Source organism: Lathamus discolor, chromosome 1 (assembly GCF_037157495.1).
Source record: "Lathamus discolor isolate bLatDis1 chromosome 1, bLatDis1.hap1, whole genome shotgun sequence".
Classification (NCBI taxonomy): Eukaryota; Metazoa; Chordata; class Aves; order Psittaciformes; family Psittacidae; genus Lathamus; species Lathamus discolor.
The window spans coordinates 98,899,035-98,917,176 of NC_088884.1; the positions used below are offsets into that span (position 1 = coordinate 98,899,035).

The 18,142-nt window shown below is 47.1% G+C and overlaps 2 long non-coding RNA genes across 3 annotated transcripts; both read right to left on the bottom strand.

The window, feature by feature from the left end:
- Positions 1–5,534: 5,534 nt before the first annotated feature.
- LOC136007280 (uncharacterized) lies at positions 5,535–8,357 on the bottom strand. Of its 2 annotated transcripts, XR_010609579.1 has the most exons (3): positions 8,248–8,357; positions 7,250–7,353; positions 5,535–5,573 (listed from the first exon to the last, which is right to left on the bottom strand). It is a non-coding gene; the product is annotated as an uncharacterized LOC136007280 (long non-coding RNA). The 2 variants fall into 2 exon arrangements; XR_010609578.1 differs by lacking the exon at positions 5,535–5,573 and having other exon boundaries at positions 6,594–7,353.
- A 5,432-nt stretch (positions 8,358–13,789) lies between these two features.
- On the bottom strand, positions 13,790–15,340 carry LOC136007281 (uncharacterized). Its single transcript, XR_010609580.1, has 2 exons — positions 15,208–15,340; positions 13,790–14,282 (listed from the first exon to the last, which is right to left on the bottom strand). It is a non-coding gene; the product is annotated as an uncharacterized LOC136007281 (long non-coding RNA).
- Positions 15,341–18,142: the final 2,802 nt, after the last annotated feature.

The following is an 18,142-nucleotide window of genomic DNA, read 5'->3' on the forward strand; positions in this document are numbered from 1 at the left end:
TATGCTCTGGGTTTACTTATGTCTCTTGTTGAACAGGTTCTTCAGAAAACCAGTTATATTTGGGGTATCCCAGGAGGCCAGGTTTGCTGTAGGAGTTGATCCACATAGCCTCGCAAAGCGAAATACATGGCTTGGTTTGTGCTAATTTTATGAATGGACCATGTAAAGAAACAATTGTGTGAAGAAGCATGGAATGCCTTATCTGATTCCTCTCAAATCAAAACTGCCCCCCTTGACTTACTTGAAGATCAGACCTGTCCCATCTCTATTCAATGGCCAGGTTTAACCTACTTACCTCCAAGGTGGTAGCTGAGAGGTAATGCCCTGCCGCGGGCATGTTACTTCATCAACTTTGCAACAACAGTTGGCTCCTGAGCTATCTGGAGTTGCAGAGGTCACTACAGAGGGCTGTTATCATGCTTCAGTGAATGCTGGGGAGGGGATCTAGTCATGACTCACCCCTCAGCCTTTTTGTTTAATCTGGTCATTTCCACCTCTCTAGTCCCAGCCTGTAAAATTTGGTATTTCTGTGCTAGGATCCTCATCACTTTCTTTTAGTCACCTCTTCTCCCTGCAGGCAGAAGAGAGGCAGTTTATTCTGGTATTACAATACCTCCATAGTGAACAACTGAAATGCGGGTGTCTACACAAATGAATGTAGAAACCAACACAGTTGATGCAATTTCTGCACAGCGCTCTACTGGCCAAGAAATACGTTACCAGCTTGCACATGTGCAAGTTACAGAAAAATACAGAAGTTCCTGTTTGAAAATAGAACCACAAAACTAGTGGTACATTGAAGAGTACAACTCGCAGTTATCCTCCCCTGAAGAAATTGCTGTTGCTGGCTGGGCAATTACTTCCTGTGTTTGCTCATGATTATGTCCCGTGCTAATGACTCCCATGGAAGAAGCTGCTCTGTACTCCCTGTGCTGACGGAACTGCATGGAAAGAATCTGGAGAAAGGGATTAAGGGACCCGTAGGTCCCTAGGCTGGTAAGAATAAGGTGCACTTCAGGAATACATATAAACCATTCTTCAGTCACTGATAACAATTTTCCTTCCTACCCACTGCTTAAGAGAAACTATCTGTCTAAAACAATAAATCAAATGTGGCAGTTGACTAGGTGTACTGACAGTAGAAAAATATAGTTTGGATCATTTTCCGGTGCATTTCTCAGTGGTGCAGACCTCAAAAAACAGAAAGTGGAATTCCAAGTTTTCTTCTTTTGCTTGAAAACAGCCACTGAAAGCAGTCGTGGAATATATCAGCTCTAAAAGAAATCCATTGAGAAAGTCACGCATCTGGTAAGTCATGAACATGCAGAGCCTTGGCAATTGGATTACAACCTGAACTAAAACATGGGCTACACCATGAGCTTTCAGTACGATTAATATTTTATTCTGCTGTTTATTTGATTTGCAATCTGTCTGCACACAAAATGTTTACTTTTATTGGCTGTAGCACTAGCTTGGGTGCTTTGCCAGCTTCTCCACCAGTCTCCTTACTATCACACAGCCAGCCTCTTTTACAAGAGGTGTTTTGAGCTTGAGCTAGCCTAGGCTAAGTGGCTGTAAGCTGCATAGGCTCCAGGTTAATTCAGCTCAGTACTTGCCTGCTTTCCAGGCACCCATAAATGTCCTAATGTCTTCCCGCAGTTCCCTCCCAAAGCAAAGACAGGCTTTCCCTGATTTGCGGCACTGGATCAAAGCATACTAGCATAAAGCACCGGGACACCTACTTCCATACACATGCACAGAAACATGCTTAGCATCACCCCAATTTGAGCAGCATAATCATTTGCCCATTACAGGGGAAGTTTAGATTGGACGTAAGGAGGAAGTTCTTTCCTGTTAGGGTGGTGAGGCACTGGAATGGGTTGCCCAGAGAGGTTGTGAGTGCTCCATCCCTGGCAGTGTTCAAGGCCAGATTGGATGAAGCCTTGGGTGGGATGGTTTAGTGTGAGGTGTCCCTGCCCATGGCAGGGGGGTTGGAACTAGATGATCTTGAGGTCCTTTCCAACCCTAACTGTTCTATGATTCTATAAGCTAATATATACTATTAAGCTTATATAATGTATAACCTAATATAATAATGTATAAGCCAAGGGAAAAACAAGCCAGCCCACCAAGTACAGTAGAACTAATGGGATCTGGAGAACATAAATAATTCAGAAGTTGAAGGAGAAGTCATTTGATTGAAGTGGGAAAGGAAGATAGATTGGATGAGGTCTTTGGTATGACTGAGCTTGGCAATGAGGCACCAGAAGAACAAAGGATTAAAGGAGCTAGTGCAGAAAGGGTATCGGGAGGGAAAAAAAAGAGTATTGCTGGAAAAAGAAGAGGAGAAAAGTTAACAGACCAAAGAAGACAGAGAATCAATGAAAGATGAGAATAATGGTGAAAAAGGATGGTAATAAAATATGCCAGTACCTAAGTAAGTTCTCCCACTATCGATCTTAACAGACTCATGGAGAAAAGTCGTTATCTCACAGTTTGTAAGTATATCAGTGTGCACACCATGGGTGAAATTAATTACTCTTGAAATCTCCATCTTGTCGTGTAAAGAAGAAAGAAAAAAAAGGATGTATTGAAACAATCTTTCAAAATCATTTGTCAAGAAATGCACATTTAAGTAGTATTAGGTGCTCCATTAAAGCACAAAAGAGTGCTCTTCTTTCTTTCTTTCCTTTTTCTTTGCAACCTCCCAGATGCAGCGTTGTTAGTGACACATAACCACAACAGGAAACCACTTTCACCACTTTCATTATTTTTTCTAGGTATGACTAAGTATGAAATCGTTTCACAGCAGGTAGAGCACCAGAGACATTACTTAGTCTTTAGCTTTTCTGAGTACTTAAGTGTATTTTTGAAAATACAACATCATCTTTGGAAAAACTATCCCATAAAATATCAGTTATGAATTATACAGAGCAGTCCATAAATGTACCAACATACTAAAAGATGAAACTCCTTTCTAAGCAACTCAATCTATCTTAAAACAATTCTGAGGCTGGAACAAGTTTAGGTGCAAAATATTAACATCTTCTATTAACAGCCCACAACCCTTTAACAAGTGAACACTTTAATGACTTGGAAACTATTGAAATAACTCTCTATACTATTTTAAAGGCCCCCCACTGATAAACTCCATTAGTTTCTCTGCAGAATTAATTTATTACTCATTATTATGTAGATTGTATGCATATGCATTATTAAAAGCTTTGTAAACCTATGCTACTGACTTTGGTATCATCCCCTTCCAGAAGCTTCATCACACACCAGTGAAATACCTGATCAACTGGGGATTCCCCCCCCCCCATAAGAGAGCTTATGCAATTTTTTAGCTAGAAGCAGTGGATAACCTGGAGGAGCTCCTGTCCCCACCTTCTACACACTGGAAGCAAAAGGGCAGATGGTGCCAGTGCTGCACACTGATGATGATCCCTGGTGCCTGTGGAATGGCAAGGACACCACAGCACCTTGCTCATTGCACACTTGCTCAATGAAAGGTCAGCCTCTGCACTCTCAGTTGCTAGAACTTGAGTGGCTTGCTCAGTCTATTCCCCTGTGATAAAAAAGTAGGCATCACTCAGATGCATGTTTTAAAACAAAACCAGAGGATGATAATAAATAAACTCAAACATGACTGATGTACAACCCCTACATTCAGTTTTGTTTCTAAAGCATCTTTAACTTGTCTGTGACTCTGGTCCTCCAAGATGATGGTGGTGCTGCTTATATCTCAGCCGGTGTAATGAGCCTTCTGCTTGCATGGGCAGGGAAGGGGACAACACCTCTCTTTCCCGCTCAGCAGCATTCATGTGCAGCAACTATCTCAAAGTCCACAGCACGTAGCTCTTTACAAATCAGCAACTGCAAGCAACAGAAAATCAGGGTTGAAAATGGTAACTGTAAAATATTGTACTTTTTTCCTCCCTATGGAAGCACAGATGGCTTCCACAAAGACTGAAGTCTGTGTCATTGCATATATCAGTTTTGTGGTGTGGGATGGAGGCTTGAGCATTTGATCCCCAAAATTTTACAAGTAATTTAAAAGAAGTAACTATTGTATCTCTCTAACCCTCTTCTGACACCTTATACCTATGCGCAGAAGCGAGACTTCTGTAGCCATGAAAACCAGTTGTGGAAAAATCAAGGAAGTTAGCCAGACAACTTTGGGTTGAAAAGTATTGAAGGCAATCTGGCCCAACAACTTCAGAATGGGACTGAATCAATTTTACATAAAATAATCATTAAAGTTACAGTCCTAACATTTCAAAATGCATGTGTGTGTCTGTATATATATAATGGAAAACTTCAGGAATCAATTTGTTGGTATTGGAGAGAAGCAGCCAGGAATGCTTTTCATTCTCTGTACAGCTTCATGACATATTTTATTTGTGGTTTGCTTTGAAAAGATGAAGTGTAATTGCTCTCAAGGCAAGAACAGATGGAGCTTTTCAGAGGCTGGAAAGTCATGTGTGTTTTGACCAGACTAAATTCTTTTTTCCTCTCCTAAGAAAGCAAAAAACCAGAAAAGTGAAGCAAACTCTTGGGACTGAAGATGGGCTTACAACAAACACGTACACAGACAAGTTTTGAGTAATGAAGGTCCTGTTTCAGCAATGCAGTCACAGGCTGTCTGGCCCATCTACATTTTTATAGTGTTTTCTTCTCATTGATTGCTTTCATAAAAACTGATGGCATCACTGAAAATGCCTTTTGGAGCCAATCCTTCAAGTTTCAACAGTTTAGCTCTCTAACACTAAATGCACTACTTGGTGAACATGGTTTTGCCACTAGCTTTAGATCCTAGCCCTGTGACAGTGCCTGCAAAAGTATCCAACACTCTTAGCTCAAATCTGTATTTCATGACCCCAAAAATCTAAATAGAACTACTGACACCTGCAAACATCAAACACAAACCAATGCAAGAACAACACTGAATGGATCCATTAACTGCCATCACCCTTGTGAGTAATTTGCTGATGATAAGTGATCATCAACAAGGTAAATTCTGTTTAAGTCGAAGGTTGTCTCTTGCTTGGCTTGGAAGATGCAGAAATCTGCCTTCCTAATGCATGAAGACCTCCATAGTGCTCTTCTGTGCAGGCTCTTATTAGGATAATGGGAGTGTAACATAGTTCATGACATCTAACATATACAAGAAACAGGAGGTCCAGTCACAGGTGGAGAACGTGCAAAATAGTTGTACAAAATAGGTTACAGGAAAGGTTTCCTCTATCTTTCATGAATAAAAACCCCACAACCAAACTGAAGGAACCCAAAACGCAATCCAACCCACCCAAGCAAACCCAGCTGATTCATGGAGAGACATTTACCCTCAGGGAGTCTTGATAAAGTACCAGGACTAATTTCAAAAAGCAGGAAAAGAACTGTGCTAAGGAAAAATTGTTCTGACCTGGTGAGGTGTTCATGGGCTGTCTGCCAGCAATGTGTCAGTCCTCAGCATTTCCCCATATACTCTTCAGTAGCCGAGTATCAAAGTAAATGGAGGAGGAGAAAAATAGGTGGTAGTGAAATGTAAAAATCAGTGGAATCTGGGTAATCTGTTCAAAGAACAAAACTCTAATGTAATGAATAACCTGTGTGATCATTCCAAAATAACCCCATGGCCAGGCACATTTAAGAATAATTTTGCCTTCATCAAGCATAAATCTGAAAGTGGATTTACTGATCTGCATTAAGGGACCCTTCCCCTCCCTGCCAAGAACAACACTGTGCCCCAAGGAATCATCCAGACACAAATATTGCAGTATAAATCCACAACCTCCCATAGCTTACCTTAAATTTCATGTGTACACCTGTGCTTTGCAGAAGGACAAAACTAAAAATGATTGCTATTATAAATACTTGCAGATGATACTTAGTGGCTGCATCTCAGTTAATGAGCATGGCAGCAGGGATAATGTGGAGGCTTGGGGATTTTCCACTAGTTGCCAATCATCACTTAGTTCAACTTACCCAGACCAGAGTGAAGCTGGAGTGACACCATGGGGAAGACTGCAGCCACTTTCACCTGGTGCAGATCAACACGTCAACAGACTTATGCTGATGTTTTTCAGACGTGTCTCTGGACCATCAGGATCTATATTTAACGACTGGTATCTTCTTTCCTCACATCCCAACTTGGCCAGTCCGCCTTGCTGCTGATGGCCTGGGTAGCCAGGGGTGCCCATGTGTTTGCTCCCAGATAGTTACCCACATGCCCAGCTAAAAGGTGGTCTGGTCACAGCCAGACTAGTGAGGCCCTTTACGGAGATTTTATTTCCCCCTGCCTCGCTCCACTTTATTATCTGTGCCCCTGCAATATTTATTTGCTAAAGCTGCACTGCCTGCTTAACCAACCACATCTTTCAAACTTATTTATGAGGGATGACAGATGGGGTTATAATGCAAAGGAAGACTGATAGGTGAGAGCATATTATCACACCAGGGTGACATGAAAAATTATTCTTTGATTATTGAGAAGCAAAAGACCTCTCCCAGCATAGAGAAACATACCCCGTTATCTGCTCTGCCTCTGTTGTCCTCAGTGCAAGGAGAAGGACTGCCAGACCAGGGAAACATTATTGCTAATTTGCATTTATTCAGCTTATAAAAAAGCATCTACTAAGCTCAGAGGTCATGGAAGAATGCAGATTTACAAGTCCCATGGCAGAAATATTTCCTTTTTCATAGCATACATTTCAGGGGTAAGCAGCATCAGTGAAAGATTTAAACATTCCGTCCCTTTGAATGTTTAACCCTTTGTTTTTTAACAATTACATTGGTTCACATACCAGCTGGGCCACTTCCACATCCTTTCCCATACTGCTTGATTCCCACCCTTTCCCTTGCTCCAGCAGATCTGAATTTCAAAGTGCATCAAGCAATCCATCCAGCTCCATCTCTGCATCCTCTTTGTGAAGCATATAGCTGCTCTCCCACCTCTCTTTAACCTCCAACAGCAGCTAAGCCTGGATAGGAGCTGGAAAAGGGGGGCTGCTCCATGTATTATGAAAATATACCTTTCTACGGCACTGTGAGCAAGGGGTACAGCTTTAAAATCCCAGAACAGGGTCAACCAAGGTCTGCCTCCTTCTGTCACTGGGAAGCACACAAAGCTTTTTGTGGTGCACTAGGAGAGAGGTGCCTTTGGAGGGGAGTCAGGCTCTCCTTGCAAGAAATGGAAACCTTTACTGGGCAAAGGAGGGACCCAGGAGAGGAAACTGCACATCCTCACCGTTTCACATGCCAAGCAACCGAGCATCAGTGTTGGAGGCTGTGCTGGTTCATCCATGAGGCTCAGCAAGCTGAGAAGTGGTAGCTCCTCCATGTGTCAGTGACCTGCAGTGAGAAAGTGAGCTGAGGAGGAGCAAGATCTCATGGTCAGAGCAGAAGACATCCCTGCAGAGCCATCAGCCCACGGGATGGACTGGCTCTTGCAGTCCAGCTGTTGTGGCCTTGCCAAGACACCTCTGCAGCATCATGGGTGGCAGATGTGTTCCCCTTTGCAGTGGGTGCAGCCCAGCCCTCCCACCCACTGGCTTAGACAGGCAATGCCGTGGACCCCATCTTTAACAGGCAAGCACTGCGAGTGATGCCAGCAGCTCTTCCATCGGCATCTATTTGGCTGGATGCAGAGACATGGAGACATCAGAGCCTCTAGCAGGGTGACTCCACCCCAGCACTGTTTCTTTTGCATGGTTTCAACCAGAGCTGTGATGTGTGGGGAGAAGGTGATGACTTCTGAGGTGGAAAAGCTATTTGCAGCATGTGGCTGCAGAGAGCATCCTGCTGCACTGCACTAAGCATCATGAGGTCAAGGCGGGGGGGAGTTGCATCTCCTTCTTCTTTTGAGGGAAAGCTCCTCAGAAGTATCAGGTTAAATCTTGCCCCCTCCTTTCCTTGCCATTAATGGTAATTCTGTTTTGCTATTCACTCTAGATAGACATCTCTTCATATAACTTAACACACTCACTGCCTGAAAATAAGCTGTAGAAAAGCTGATATACTGGACAGGATGACTTAAGGACTGTATGCGGGGCCAATTCATAGTTTTGTCGATCCTGACTTCCAGTATAACTAGCCTGGACACTGTAATGAGGATGAGTGGGATAGAATGAGGATGAGTGGGATGTGATGAGACTGCCCAAGCTGCAGTGAAATAACACTCCCTCCCTGGCACACAAAGCAGATCGGTTACTAGACAGGGTGTCAGCACCACCACCTTGTCCTTACCGTTTCCAACAGCTTGGTTATGTCTGAGCATCCCTCCTCTTCTCCCCTTGACCACACAGCCAGCAGCCTTTGATTGAACCTCTGCATAAAATCAGCAACCAGGAGCAAAGACTTTTCTAGAATTAACACAGGAACAGGTAAGTCAGCCAGCAAAGCATTCACTATCTGGAAATAGCTGTCAGGCACCAGGGCCCAATGTTGATTTATTCCGTTGTTTCTCTAGATGAGGTATTTCAGCTCCTTTCCTAAGGGGCTCTGTCTGAACCGCATTTGGACTGCAAGCAGTTCAGCATGCCTGGCTGTCACAAGGTGCTGCAGCAGCATTGCAGCCCCTGCACTGGCACTGTGCTAGCTTTCAGAGTGATTAGTTTCTTACTTACTTTCCAAGGCTCTTGAATGAGCTGCTGTCAGATGCTTTTTCAGGTATGCCCTCAGCTCTTGCAGCAGACAGACATTTCTGGCACCGGGATGCTCTCCCCTGCCTCCATCAGCACTTCTGGCCAAGCTCCCATGTCTAACCACAGCTCAGAGACCAACCACTTGCCCACAGGCACCACGATGACACTGCATACATGTGCTGGAGGGACGCTTTGACTAGGTCAGTTCTAGTAAAGCAGAACTGGGCAAGCCCAGCTCCTCCTGACAAGGAGGCTTCCCACCCCCTTGTGCCTGGCCACATCCCAGGGCTGCGGATGGGCACCACGTTTGTTCTGCCATATCCCAGAGCCTGGCCCCTGGTTGTCCACAGACCACCTCCTGCTCCCATAGGATACCACAGCCACAGTACCGCATTGCCTCCAACAGCCAGAGAATTGATTCAGTCCTGTCCAGTTTTCAGTTTCTTTCTCATTCTTCTTGCTAGAAGCGACATACTGCACTCACAGCCAGACAGTCCCTCTAGCCCTTTGCTACCTAACCACTGTGTTAATTGTGGTGATGACAGGGAAAGCTCTTTCTGTATTACCTCTACTAACTTTAATTTGTTAAATTTATATTTAAAGTCCCTACCCATAGATTTCCATTGTTCCTTTTCTTTTAAGCTTGTACCAGGAGTGTATCTGAAGGTAGCTGGAATCATGAAACTTCATTGTTAATCAGCCAATGACTTTGGCTGGGCTGACATTTTCCTGGCTATTTTTAGAGTATGACTCAGACACTGCGCTACAGAGCCTGCAAAATCTCTGTAGGCTGGTACCAGAGCCTCATTCAAAGCTGTGCTGAAGCATCACACGAGAGGGAAAGGCAGTCAAAGCGGGCAAAGGCTTTTGTTCTAGGGCTCTCTTTAGAAAAACAGGTAAATATGGGAAGCAAGGTGTTACAGCAATATAGTGGGATATTAGGAACTGGAAGGGAAATTCTCCTGCCTGGCCCTCACAGGAACATTTCCATCATGCACTATTGGGCTGTTGGAAGCAAAGCCTTGAGAGTGCCCCCTCCTAGATGTACAGCTGAAAACCCAGAAGTTCAGTGTTTCCTCCCTACTCAGTCCTATGGGTAATTGAAAGCCCTGCTTCCTTGCTGGTATGAAAGCTCATTTCTTGAGTCTCAGCTCTCATCTGGTCTCCCTACCCGTTGTTGTTATGAAGAAGACCCACAGACTGAGTTAGTGACTCTCTTTGGTAGGGGTTCAGGGATACATGAGCTCTTGAGGGGGACAGGGTGGAAGCAGGAAAAAAAGGCATCAGTCTTTTGTGAGCTGCCTTGTTCTTGTGCATGACGAAGTTATGCATCACTTCAGGGAGGGCTGACAGATATCCTCAGAAGCTCGATGTTCACTGTGTGGTCTCTGAGACCTGCCTGTCAAAGCAGCACATCACTGAAGAAGCAGCTATTCCTGTGAGCTGGGTTTCTCCTATGAATTATTATGCAATCTGAGCCCACATCAATCAGCTTTAATGCAACCAAGAAGTAGTCAAAACTTTCCAAGAATCCACCCCCTGGTTCCTGCAGTTCCTGGGTTTGATTTTGAGTTATCTTTTTTTTTTTCTTTTCCATTAGCAGAAAGTCTATTTGATCTGAAGTGCGGTGGAAACTCTGGCTGCATACTGGGAAGAAATCATCTAAGCAGTTATCTGTTCCTTGGCACAAATGCCCTCAAATACTTATCTGACCTGTGTGCAAGCAGACAGCAAGGTATCTCCATACCCAGTCTGGATCTGGGTAGCTGGGAAGCTCTGCAGAGATGGTAAGGCCGGGAGCCCACCCCCAGCTCCTGAAAAGCCTGACCCTCTCTCTACTCTGAAAAAGAAAGCCATGAAAGGTATTGTAGCAGCACCCACGATGTTAAGATGTTCTACCACACACAAAAACATTGCTTAGGGAAAGGTCAAGCTGTCTCCTTCCTCCTGCCTGTCTCCCATTCCCTCCCTCACTCAGCCTGCTAATAGCCATCACCTGGGGTTGCTGGGATAGCTATTACAGCAGTGCATTAACTAGGGCTTGAAATTAAGAGAAATGCTCTCAACTACAGCTCTGCAACACACCATAATTACAATTAATCATTTACTTTGTGCTACAGTGCTACTGAGTACGCCCCAGCTACAGATGGGTGCCACCTGTAAAAGCCCAGGCAGCTGTAAGCCATTGCAGCCACCCTGCCACATCATGCGGCAAAGGCGCTGGCAGGAGAGGGACTGTTAAGAGCACCATCCCCACCACCTTGTGCTATTCAAGTCTGGTGCCAGTCCCCTGCTCTCTCCAAGATGCCAGCCTGTTTTTCCCCCTACAAGAGGCAAGGTTTTCCTTCATTTCTCACCCTGTTTCTTGGACATCTGATTTTATTGCATGCATGAGATCCCATGCCAGTGCTGGGAGGGAGCCATCTGAGCCCATGGCAGGGGCAGTCTGCCTCCTAAGTCAGCAGCACTACATCGATTTCTAGCAGGCAAAGGTCTGGCACTCAGCCTTCCTGAGGAGACGGTACAAGCAGCTCTAGAGTGAGACATAAAACATTCATAGCATGTGTAACTGGGCACTGCAGTAATACGCATGGATGGCAGAAAGCCTTTCTTCTGCACCCTGCCAGCTAACAAGTGAGCAGCAGAAAGCTTTAAGCCTAAGGAGCTTGTGTTTTAGGGCTTTTTCCATCCTGTAATTATTTTAATTCCAGTTAGTACAACTAGCAATGTTACTTGCAGCACCATCATCTTAAGCAGCAGCAAATCCCACAGATCAATAGGACATTGCATTATGGTACTTCCTTTCATTGCTTTCAGGGTTTATGCCTTCCATGTCTTTATCTCATGCAGGAGTAAATAACTACATGATTGTTTTCTGCAATGGCATTTTACACATCCCTTAAGCTTCCTGTACAAACCGAGTAGCAGACATTTTGATATCCATCTTTAATGGGGGTAGAAAGTGCTTTGTATCCTACAAAATTTACGAGTCTCTGGGTGCTTTTTATGGCAGTATCAGTTTTCTGAGGACTGACTAAAAGCACCTAAAGCACTGCAGACACAGGACTGAACACCAGCCAACATGAACCCCAATGGAATTTCCAGCCCCCCCCCCCCCCCCCAATCGGGCAGCTCACAGCAGCTTCCAAAGACAAGGTGCAAGAGATACAGCCCTCTCTATATAACAAGTGATTTCCTTTGTAACATGCATTGTCAATGCAGCTTCTTCATTGCATCCCTGTAGGGCAAGCTTCCCTGCTGTCATACTGCCCAGGAACCTGGGCTTACAATGCTCTGAGGGTGCAAGCAAACAGATAAGTGAAGGTGGATGATAACCATCACTGATGGCCCTGAATTTGTCTAGGTACAAGCCACAGAGAGATTATAGACTCCCCACAGACAAAGGGAAAAGCTTTTCTGTGGAAAAAAATAGTGCCAAACCGAGAAACACCCACCATACTTCAGGTTCATTCATATACACCCCAAACAGAGAGCCACCTTCTCCTTTGCATTTTCTGTGATGAGCAAAAACGCAAGTCAGAGTCACACAGGCAACACAGAAAGGCATTGCTGCAGAAAATAGCTCCTCCTGTGTGACCAGAATATGAACAGCCAAAAACTTGTGCTAAAAGGACAGAAGGAAAAAGAAAAATGGACTGCAAAATGCAAAGCAACCATGCTGCCTTTTACTGGCAACGTGCTGCTACCTCCTGGCCAGGATACCTGCCCTCCCCCTTTATGTAGTGCCTAAAACACATCTGAGGGATTGCTCCCTGCAGAGGAAAAGGCGCTGGGAAAGGCACCAAGAAGCCTGTATAGTGCCTGACATGGCCTGTTGAACTGGTTTGGATGATGTTCACATTTATCTGGTTTCACGGACATTGGCATCATCATCAGGAGGCCTGACTGATGTGGGACATTTTCCCTCATGCTGGGACATGGAGAGGAAGATAAACCCTTCCGCATGGCAGCCCCAGGCTTTGAGCATCCCCAGGGGTGTGCAGGTGACCTACAGCAGCTCTTTAGGGCTCAGTCCTCACAACCAGCTGGGGCATACTTCCTGCTGAAGACATTACACACACACAAATATGGCCGGGGTATCAAGAAACAAGGGGGCTGCGTCATCTGGTATGCTCATATGTAGCTGTTTTTGAGAGGCATTTCTTTAAGGCATAGCTTGTTTGCAGCTGTTCCCATGCAGTAATTTGTTACCACATGACAAGCTCAAAGTCAGCTCACCATGAAGAATTACAGCAGTAATGGAGAAAAGGAAGGGAAATGCTCCTGTGCATCAAGATTTCTGCAGAAGTGAGCAAATAAAGGAGACATAAGCAACCCAAAGAACAGGAGGCTCGACTGCAACCTCACTGAATGGAAGCCAGGAATAAAGCTATCAATACCTGTGGGGTCATAACAGCAAACTGGGTCTGAAAATGAGGCTCCAGGCTGAAAAATATCACACAAAAGAAGGGAAATTTAGGGGACTACTAAACTTCTAGGCTACTGCCATGTCTTACATGTATGGAAAAGAGGCACCCAGCAGGTCTGCAAGCAGCTTGTACGTCTGGCTCCTGCTGCTCCATCAGACTCTATGTCTTGCCCTATCGGTGTCTCCCACCATGATGCTGCCCAGCCTGAGCTACTGGTCTGCTGCTTTGGCCACCAGCATCCCTTCAGAAAGAGGGTCTCAAGCAAAACCTCCTGCACAGCTCTGCCCAGGTTTTGCTCTCACAGCTCACGCCAGGTCTGAGAGCATCAATTCCAAGCTCCAATGGTTTCCACTAAGAAACCACAACCAAACAGACCTCTTCCTTAACACACACATACACACAACCCCCATGCACAACACCAAATCCTCCCTCCAGCCAGCTGAACCCCCAATACCTTCATAAAACAGTGAAGTATTTTAACATGCTGTTTTCAAACCTTTTTTTTTTTCTCTCTCAAAAGACACTCGGCAGCATCACCTGCTTCTGAGCGGGAGAAAAAGGGTGCCATTTGAGCTTTAAACACTGTAATACAACCTCTCAGTCACATCCTTTGAATAATGGCAGTTCATGCACGCTTGTTTGGTGTCAGAGGACCATAGTCCCTTGAAAGGGGGTAACAAAGCTAGCGAGAAAAGAGCAGCAAGGATGACCACATTTACAGTAAAGTATTTATAGCAAAACTAAAGCATTTGACTCCCTGGGTATCAGCAAGCATTACAGAAACCAAAAGGCAGGGGTAAGCTGTTTCCGTATAAATGAGGCATATAATGTTTCCTAACACCATCAAGAGTAGTGGTAGTTAGGAAGGTTTCTGGCATTACGATCAAGGGCAAAACAAAGCAAGCTGACACTCTTCTGCTAGAAAGTCAAAAACATATTTAGGCTCCGCACGCAGTTTGTGTTTAACGTGTCACTCGTGGAGTCAGACTTCACGTCTCCAAGATGGTCCAATGCATTTCTGGATTGCTCCGTTTAACATCTCGGATGTCTGAGCAGTGAGATTCAGTAGCACAGATTCGCTCCTTCGCTGGCGAGGTTTCATCTCCAGGGAGATGATCTCACCACCGCATAACATTATCATCTTCAACGCGGGAGAGAGAAACTGTCATGGTCAGAGTGAAGCAGCTTCGCTGTTGGTGGAGTCTGCCTGCCAACAAAACACGTGTGCAGCACTCAAGCAATAACTATTACCCTCCTCCCCAGGTAATTTGCTGTTTCTGTGTCCTTTATCTTCAAGACCCGATTGGACAGGGCTTTCAGCAACCTGGTCTAGTGGATGGCGTCCCTGCCCATGGCAGGGGGGTTGGAACTAGGTGAGCTTTAAGGTCCCTTCCAAACCAAACCATTTTATGGTTCTATCTGAGGATGAACTCAGTTCACTCAACACTCCATCAGTGATATGGCCAAATTAAGCCCATACTATACAAGGATTGTCAGAGATCTTACAGACCCCAGACTGTGATGGGTTTGATGTCCTCAGGGCCTTTTAAACACCAATCTGCCTCTGCAAAGCAATGTTGTGGCTCTCTCCCCTGCCCACAAAGCCCTCCTCCATCACTCAGCTCTAGCAGGAACATGGCTCCCAAGGGCATTTAAGACATCACTGCTCCCAAGTAAATATTCCTGCTGTGGACCAGCCTGATCACCTCTAGCAGTGGTTGCCTCCCTCTCGGTGAGTAGGAGGGCTCAAAGGCATTGTCAGGAGTGAAACCCACCTGTCTCCTTAGTGCCTGCTCCCCCACCCAAGGCCTCCTCTGCAGGGGAACAGACACAGCCTCTCTCAGCTCTGTGGCTGGCCTGGGGGAGTCACAACATTGAGCAGGACCCCAGCCCAGGGCAATGCTCCCTCTTCACCCTGGCAGGGAGCTGCCCACCAGGGAACTCACCCCCTTCTCCAAGGTGTACCTTAAAGTTATGCAGGTAAAAATCTGGCCGTTTAGTAAGAGGTGCATGACAAACCCAGGCAAAGCGAAAGGCTCCGGAGCACTCGAGGAGCACTTTAGACCATGAGCTGAGGAGACTACTCCAGCAAGGGGCAACCAGCTTCGGGGAAGAAAAAGACAGTTTCCTACCAAGCAAAGCACAGGCAGCTCTTTTCTTCACACCCTGAAGAACAGCTCCCGAGTGTGGTTCTGAGCCCTTTCCTTCCACAAAAGGGAAAGCCCCCAAGGCCCAGCAAACAAAAGAAAAGCATAGAAGCAGCACTTTCCTTCTGCAGGATCAGTGGGATTTATACCAGCAGCCCCCAGGTTCTGCAATTGCCTTCCCAGCCTGCTGGGCATCCCTCCTCGACACACCTGGCTCATCAGGAATGACCAGGGCTGGTCAATGCTAACAAGACATCACATGCGTCTGGGGAATTTTGGGAGCTGCTTGTATTTAGGACTTCACTGAGCATAAGTAAATGGAGAATGTTGGTACTAACATTTCTTTTCAGAGCAGTTTCACAGCTGAAAGTCAGCCAGGGTCAATTTTCCCAAAGAAAATTCCCTTCTTTATTGTCCTTTAGGAGAATTATTTAGAACAAAGCAGCACTGTAAGTGACACACCTTTGTGCAATTCTCCTCCCCTTTGGTATTCCCTGACTCTCACACTCAAGCCAGGCTGAAAGCAAAACTCATTTCCTGCCTCCCCAAAGCTCCTCCAGAGCTGCCTGTGTGGAAACAACATCCTCTGGGAGAGCACAGCCACTGCAAAGCATCTCTCTGCAGGGGAATACACACTGGGGGTGGGGGTGAAGTAGTTCTCACCTTGAAGCTCTACCACCAGTCTGTGTTAGACCTGCAGGCATGCAGTTCAGTCTGGGTAGCTGAGGGTGTCAGCTGAGATGATGACTGGTACTGAAGTGGATCTGGATTTCAGTTGAATTGTGTCCAGTTAAAGGTGTCTGTGTACAAATGGGGGTTTCTCATGGTAAGGCTGGAATAGGATGTGGGATCCAGCACCCTACAATGGGCATCCTGCTTCAGTTTGGGGTTTTCCCTCTGCAAAGTCCCTCTTCAAGTGCAATTCCCCATGGAGGGTGATTCTGTCAGTTCACGCCTGGGTCTGTTCCTCCTTGAACCGTAGCCAAAACCGCACCAAAATAACCTGCTTTTAGACAGTGTATGTGCATGCACAGAATTTCAACCGATTCGCTTCAGTAACACGCCTTTAGCTAAAAAAGCAGCTAAAACATGCCATCTCCTTCACCCCGGTGGCTGGGCTGTGGTGAGGCTGCAGTGCTTGTCTCCAGCCCCACTCCTGTCCCCATCCTGCTGCTCAAGCCACCGTCAGCCGGTGCCCTTGTTGGGCTTTGCTTCGGTGTTCCTGCCTGTGGAGCAGGGCAGCAATCCTGCTCCCCTCTGCCAAACCTGCTGGCTACTGGGCGATGGACGTGCAAACCCAGTTGCACTTAGAGCTTTCCTGGCTGGAGGTGATGGCAGCGACCTCAGGCTGTTCTCTCCCAGCCTGAGAGAGCACACAAGGAAGAGCAGGAAAAGCTCCCCAGGGTGCCTTTCGCTTGTTCAACACAATAACTATTCACTAATTTAGCCCAGCAAATGACGGGCTGCTCTAGTGGAGGGTGTCCCTGCCCGTGCAGGGGTTGGAACCGGGACGGGCTGTAAGGACGCCTCCAACCCACACCGTTCCGGGATGCCGTGAACGCTAAAGCAGCCCCGGCGGCGCATTTGCGGGGCGGGGGAGCCTCCTGCTGGAGACACGCGGTGCGCGTCCTGCCTGCGGCCCGGAGCGCCTCCGTCCGCTCGGGGGCTGGAAACGTTTCCGGCCCAGCCGCCTCGGCTGCAGCCTCACCTCGCCCTCCCCCGCTCTGACCCTCCTCCAGAACCCGAGGCTTGGCAGAAAACACCCATGAAGATGGTCAGGGGGCTGGAGCACCTCTGCTATGGAGACAGGCTGGGAGGGCTGGGCTCGATCAGCCTGGGGAAGAGAAGGCTCCAGGGAGATGTTAGAGCAGCTTCCAGTGCCTAAAGGGGGCCTAAAGAAATCTGGAGAGGGGCTTCTTACAAGGGCAGGTAAGAACATGATAAGGAGGGATGGCTTTAAACTGACAGGAGAGATTCAGGTAAGATATTAGGAAGAAATTCTCACTATGAAGGAGCTGAAACACTGTCACAGGTTGCCCAGAGAAGCTGTGGCTGCCCCATCCCTGGCAGTGTTCAAGGCCAGGTTGGACGGGGCTTGGAGCAACCTGGTCTAGTGGAAGGTGTCCCTGCCCTTGGCAGGGGGATGGAACTGAATGAGCTTTAAGGTCCCTCCCAACACAAACCACTCCATGGTTCTATGAAATACCACACCACATGGGCTGGCACCCCTGGCCTTGGGGGAAGCTGCAGGGCACCTAGCTGGGGTGCAGTGCCTGTGCTCTGGGGATGCATGCAGGTAACGTCCAAAGCCCACAGGAGCTGGGCGCATTCCCTGTCGCTGCGCTGGGTGATACCTTGTCTCTGTTCCCAGCACGGGGCTCGTCTCCATCCTGCCTGCCTAGTGCTGTGCTCTGGCTGGGACCATCCCCCCGCCGTGCCGTTAAGTGCAGAGAGCTCTGGAGGAAGGCAGTGAGGACATGGCGAGGCATGGAACACTGCGCCCTGCCCTGGGAAGCACTGACACCACAGGGATGTATCAGACCTCTGCACACCCAGGAGTGATGTGTAGAGGGGCGGCTGCCCTGGTGTCACTCCTCCTTGTGTGTGTGCTCCCAGTCCCGCCGTCAGACACAGGTGAGGCAGGCTGCTGGTCTGAGCCAGCACAGCCGCCCCAAGCAGGGACAGCGGAACGACTTCGTCTGCGCTGCAGGCTCTGACAGATGAGCTCTGGGGCTCCGCCAACGCGTCTAAGGCGTTCCCTCTCCCAGATGGCTCTTCTGTCCCTCTGCCAGGAGCTACCATGCCTCCGAGCTGGAGCAGGAGGAGGGACGTCTGCCTGGGCTGCAGCCACCATGAGTCGCTGCTGGCCTCCCTGTGCAAGCCTGTCTGTGCTCCCAGGTCCACTTTGACTGCACCAGAG